Genomic DNA, 6,000 nt, shown 5'->3' with positions numbered 1-6,000 from the left:
ACGTTATATTTTTGGAATATCATGTGAATGATGTATGACAGTAAGACAGTCAGCTTGTGACGACAGGCCTGCTTACACGTTCAGTCTGGACTTGGCGAACAGCATCAAAACAATTCGAGAGCAAGCGTGAATATTATATTATCTGCGTGAGCATTGGACCGTTTCATGTAATCAGAGCACAGTATATCGTAGCTGTGTTCATGACTTGCTTTTCGACACTGAACTGCACCTAAACGTGTCTGTTGCAGGACGGAAGTGTTTTATAGTCTGACTCTCCCACGGCTACCGATTATTCTTTGATCGACACCTCAAGCTGTCCATTTCACGCCAGTGACACCTACATATCGCTTATTCTCCTGATAGAACGCCACCCATTCTCATAATTCATGAAACTGTTACTCATCTGAGTGGTGACTTCAGCGTTGTACACGGGTGGCGCAGTTACATATACGGGTAAGTAGATCATTCTTACCTGTGGAAATGTGTGTCACTGACACTGTAATCGGGGTAATCACTTTTCAGATCTATAGTATATAATTCGTAATACTGTCACCCATCTTTTTGCATAGGATACAATACCTGCCCCAGGATTTCAAACAGCAGCAGTGCCGTCCTCAAAATCTGCAGGGTATACGCTCCGATGAACCTTCATTTACCTTGAAGAGTTTTGCCCCTTAGTATTATTTGCGACAGCATGGACGACTGATCTTCAGGTGTTTTCAAAATTTAAACAAATGTTTCAACATCGATTTCTAACTGCTCAATCCGACAATTGTCATCATTTTTTTTTCTCAGCTTTAGGTTACGTCCAATGTTTTTTCACATTCTTGTTTCTTAAAACCAGAGGATCCGTTTTTGCTTTCAAGGCATGGTCGGCCAAAATGTCCCCCTCAACCCCACTCAGAAATCAGGATTTTTATTTCCATAAATCAAACAAAATCACACAGAGACAGAGAGACAGTTTGAGTTTTGTGTAGCAGAAGGCTCGGACAGGCGTTGATGTCACTTGTGTTTGGATAGGTTTGGAGTAGCAGAAGGCTCGGACAGGCGTAGATTTCACTTGTATCTGGATAGACGTTCAGTTTTGAAAGTAGACGTTTCTGAATGGTCATTGGGGTCGTTTCAATCGACAAGAACAGGATTTAATCTACCATTTGCAAGTGACAAAGCTTTAAATGGAAAGAGACTGTATGTGGACTTGTTTGATCCGATTTTTCATAAAAAAGGTAAATCAAAGTGTGACATGACGAATGAGTATGGTGTTACCGAGCTTTTGGCAATGGCAAAGTCGTTGCAGAATGCGGGTCTGTACATTGTTTGGAATCGAACCAAGGCTTTCCCTGGGCGATCGAATTTATTTACACCTTACTAGCCCCATCACTTCTGCACTGCAAGTCCCCATGGCCCATTGTATGGTGGTCTACCTTCAGTCGTTGGTGATGTACAGCCCGTATTTTATATTGTTTTGTCCAACTACTGCTACTAGTTTTAACTTTCCAGTTTAGTCTTAACTGTAACTGTGATATTCTAGTTGTTGTACTGTCCTCTGATGACTGGCTTTTACAATGTATACATATTTCATTTTAATATCAAACATGTTGACATATTGCAGATGTGACGTTAAATATAAATTCACTCACCCATCACTTCGTGACGTATCATATTCAACCACCCCATTTCTTGAACTCATACAATTATTGTATCTCGATACACGCACCTATTTTGGTAATGGGCTTGTCCGCTGGGCTCACTCCTTGTTTAGGATGGATTTCTTCGTTATGAGGTTTAACGACAGGTTATCGTGACAGATCAGTTCAGAGGATTTGATAAGGCCTTGGTTTTAGTCCATTCACAGCTAAATCACACCAGTGAAATGGCAAAACAATATGCATACCCTCTTGCACCAACATTGACATGATGGTTTGTTAACCAACACCTCGAGCTCCTTCTTCATGCAAATATTTGAAATGCTTATTTGGTATGGACAAATGAAGAACATGTTGCTTTCGAACGTACTTCCCTTCACCTACAACAAGGCGCTCGCAATCCCTAGGCGATGAAATCGTTCAAGGTTCATTACAGGAGACATCAGCTCAGTCACCTTCTTGATTGCAAAGGGCCTCTAACTGTCCTGCCTGGTAATAGTGATACCCTGGATATAATGCCATAGCTTCTCTTGGACAAACAGTGGCATTATAACCAGCGTATAGTTCATGTGTATTCGCCATCACATCTTCGCGAGTCTGTCCCTAGTGTGGTAATTTACCTTCAGTTGTTAGCGATCTGTGGCATGCTTTTATATTGTATTGTCCATTTAGCGATATTAGTTTTAACCTTCCACACAAGTTTTAATTCAAATTGTGATATTCCAGCTGTTTTTCTGTACTTCATCGACAGGATTTTATAAGATACATGTTATCCTTTTCAGTGTTAACTGTTCTCGTCATGGTATGGCTGCTATATTGCCGAGGTCACGTTAAATATTACACGTTAACTCACTCACTCACTCTTAACCATTCCCCAGCAAACGGACAAAGTCATCTACCATCCTGGGCTAGTCCTCCTGGACTGAGCACAGCATCATCTCGCCTCCCAGGACAGTCTGTGACATTGCATTCATCAACTGTCACGCGTGTGTCCTGTTTATGAAGACGTGCTTTACAAATTAAGCGAACTGTCATATGCAGCGCATACTCATGCATTTAGATTACATTTCTACATGGCGTGAACCAAATCGGCATGGAATCAGCTTGCCATTGAACACGTATTTCATGAAATTACCTTGACTGGTAGACTGCAGATGTCTGGGAACGCGATGATTGGGGTGATTCACGGTAAATACCCTTTATATTCCAGTATGTCCCAATAACCTCATCACCAAAGGTCGATGCAATCATTACTCACGACCTCACCCCCAATAACTATTTTATCGTCGTTTATACCACATGTAAAAATATATCGTATACAATCAATTGTTCTCATCACGAACAACGACTGAAATATTGCCGATGTGGAGCTAAAATTTAACTCACTCAATCAGACAGATCTGGATTTTGACAGTCATGTCACATCAGAAACTCAAAGCCATGACCGTCAGCTGGATGGTATATAACAGTGGCAGGGCTTATTTGCATCATCCGGGTTCCACGCTGCAAAGATGATTGTTATAAGCAACTGGCGGTAGACTTTGCTTCTCTTCTCAATTAGCCATTGGTGTTTCGGAAAAGGTGAGAGAGTTTAGTTTTACACCGCCCCATCACCCGTCATTTTGAAAACAGATTCCCACAGATTCTGGTTGGTTATTCATTATCATGTACTACTTTAACAGAAAATAGTTTAAGCAAATGGTTTCACAACTGCACAGGATATCTTGAATGACCCTTCAATGTAATCTTGCTCAATCGGAATTTGAAAACGCTTTATCTCAACACAGACTGCGAGTGCTCGTGAGTGATTCTATACTAAATCGACCCAGAGAGTGGGTCTGTTATATGCTGACTGTGCATGTCCATATATAAAGTATGGTCAGTAAAATACAGATGTATCTGTCCTGTCAGTGTATGATAATGTAAAGGGATGTTGTCAGTGTATGTTCATGTATAGGGGTGTGGTCAGTGTATGTAGATGTATAGGGATGTGGACAGTGTATGTAGATATATAGGGGTATGATCAGTGTATGTTAATGTATATGGGTGTGGTCAGCGTGTGTTAATGTATAGGGGTGCTAGTCACTCTACATTAAAGCTAAAAATGGATAGAATTATCATTGAAACGACCGCACGTTATCAGAAATGAGCGAGTCACTGTTATCAGGGTAACGCTATTTTTCAGGGCATTATCATTTGCAGAAGCCCGAGGTCTTTCATTAACTGCCCGACGAAGGAGGTTACCATTATTATAGCTAAAATGATAGCATTTTTAATACAATAAGAATAAAAACAGCGGCATCGGTTTAGAAGCATTTACTTCCAACAACAAAACGACGGAGGTCACTGACACATTTTGCAAATATAGACACGTCATAGAACAACACATATGACGTCACTATTGAGAGTGACGGCATTCGACCTTGACCTTTACTCATACTACCAGCCGCCATTGTTTTCAGTCATCAACAACGTTAGACTTTAAGTCGATATTTTCATTGCTGTATGTTGTCATGTATGGTACAATTGTTATGGTTGGCACAGGCAGGAAAGTGCATAATGGCACAAGCACATGTGACGAATGTGAGCCAGATATATGGTCAATAATGAACCCAAGTTCATTCGAGCCATAGGTGATTGACCTTCAACAGCTGAGCTACTTATGACGTCACCTAACAACGGGCTTGATAATGGCCCGTTAAGCATTTTGCGGGCGTTATCAAGTTACAATGGACTTACAGTGGACCGCTCATATCTGATAACGTGCGGTCGTTTTAATGATAATTCTATCCATTTTAGTTGTAAAACTTGATAATGACCTGTGATACTGCCTAGGTCCAAGTCACTCTAATACATTAATACGCCCTAGGCCCAGTGATGATCATCACTGAATATCATGACATCGTTTTTAATACAAATGGCTGTATAAATTATGTTAAAGTTTTCAGTGATATCGACAGGGAATCACAATTAAAGATTTACAGGTACATGAAAAAAGAAGCAATAGTTAACTTAGATTAATTTAAAACATCCTAACAGACTGTTCTTTGAGTATGGAGCTCCATGACAAAAGATAGGTACATCTGATAGGTACTTCTGAACAATACTGCCTTAAAAACAGGAAATTGTAGCGCAAAATGGGACTTAAAGGTAAAACACAGTTTACAAGGGAATGTTTGTGGACAGAACAGAACTATGTGTCACTTATTTTAACACTGATTGAGTCAAAGGAAACCGTAATGTACGCGTCAGTTGCGAGGAGAATTTTGTCTGAAAACCAGACACCATTCCTGACAGAAAATGGATGCTTTCGCACAGGTACAAACGTGATACGTTGGCACATATTTAAGTGTACGTTACACCATTATCAGAAGAGTGAGCTGTTGCTGTACATATTGGCGGACCTGTCACTGTTCAAAGTTTAAACCTGGTACTGTCAAAACATTTGATGAATATGTCTTGACTTGTTGTTTACAATCATCAGCAAACCGATATTCACATAATACTTCATCTTGTTCATGCTACAAAACATTGCCATATAAATATAATATTACGAACAATACCACGCATCAACGTCCTATCAGCTGGTGATCATATGGCTGCAGACAGGAGTGTAACAACATGGGCAAGTGCAAACGGTCCACACTAAAACCTTAAAACGTAAATGCACTGGCGTCACAAGACATTAACCAGAACATGTGGGTAGTTATTATTTTGGGTAAAATTTGCGTGTAATGTATACCTAGGCAGTATCACAATAGAGTGATTCTGGCCTTTCCAAAGCTAAAGCAATAGCGAGAAAAGGCAAAGTAGTATTTACCTTCTGCAAATCCCCGTGAAGATGCGAGTATGAATTGGCCTTCTGGAATCCATATTTGTCCTAAGAGGTGATTAGTGGTAACCCTCGCTGACATTCTTAATTCACTCCACAGCAATACACATCACCTTACCACTTATTCTCAATAAAAGGGCGTATCTGTGTCCCTGCTCTGTGGTTTCCTGTTTTTTACCGTTTTAGTGGATCCCACTGCAGTTGTTCCGTTTTAGTGGATCCTACTGCAGTTTTTTCCCGTTTTAGTGGATCCTTCTGCAGTTTTTACCGTTTCAGTGGATCCTACTGCAGTTTTCCCGTTTTAGTGGATCCTTTTGCAGTCACCACCCATACTGAAGATATAAACAGCACGCGTCGGTCTCATTTGTTAGAAAGAATACGATTGTTAATTTTGAAACGTACGTGATTGTCGCCGCATATACTGTAAACTTTTTAAAGGACAATCAGTATGATATTTTTCATAACGAATAACACGAGGGAAAACCGTAGTATTTTGCTATGATAAACGTTTCATTTGCCTGG

At 40.3% G+C, this 6,000-nt stretch overlaps 1 protein-coding gene across 1 annotated transcript in view; it reads left to right on the top strand.

The window, feature by feature from the left end:
- The first annotated feature begins 376 nt into the window (after positions 1-376).
- LOC137255930 (sodium- and chloride-dependent glycine transporter 2-like) overlaps positions 377-6,000 on the top strand; it is a 51,753-nt gene continuing 46,129 nt past the window's right edge. Inside the window, exon 1 of the mRNA XM_067793530.1 lies at positions 377-453. The gene's annotated coding sequence lies outside the window, so the exon portion shown is untranslated. The remainder of the gene's footprint in view (positions 454-6,000) is intronic.

Source organism: Haliotis asinina, chromosome 11 (assembly GCF_037392515.1).
Source record: "Haliotis asinina isolate JCU_RB_2024 chromosome 11, JCU_Hal_asi_v2, whole genome shotgun sequence".
NCBI classification, from domain to species: domain Eukaryota; kingdom Metazoa; phylum Mollusca; class Gastropoda; order Lepetellida; family Haliotidae; genus Haliotis; species Haliotis asinina.
Note: the sequence above shows the minus strand (reverse complement) of the source record. Positions and strands in the feature narration are given on the sequence as shown.